The sequence below is a fragment of the Brassica oleracea genome, chromosome C9 (assembly GCF_000695525.1).
Source record: "Brassica oleracea var. oleracea cultivar TO1000 chromosome C9, BOL, whole genome shotgun sequence".
Taxonomy (NCBI): Eukaryota; Viridiplantae; Streptophyta; class Magnoliopsida; order Brassicales; family Brassicaceae; genus Brassica; species Brassica oleracea.
In genome coordinates this window covers 41,963,001-41,963,302 of record NC_027756.1, presented here as the reverse complement: position 1 = coordinate 41,963,302, position 302 = coordinate 41,963,001, and positions in this window count along the sequence as shown.

Here is a 302-nt window from a genome sequence, read left to right as displayed (position 1 = left end):
AAAAAAATCCGAAATTTTGGTCTAGCACTTCCAGTTGGCTTAAAAATTGTCTCTGGAAAGATGCTCGATTCATACCATACAAGTCATATAAGCCGAGAACCTATCACGGACTTTAAATCGGTACGAATCAGGTACAAATCGCAACAAGAAAACCGATAGCCGGCTAGTTACCGCACAAACCTTAAAACCGAGAGTAAACCTAGGTCTTGCCCTAAACCCATCGCATTGGTCTCAAACATCTCAAAGACATGATATCTAAAAGATACGAGATTCCTAAAACATGTCTCTTCGTTCATAACTCA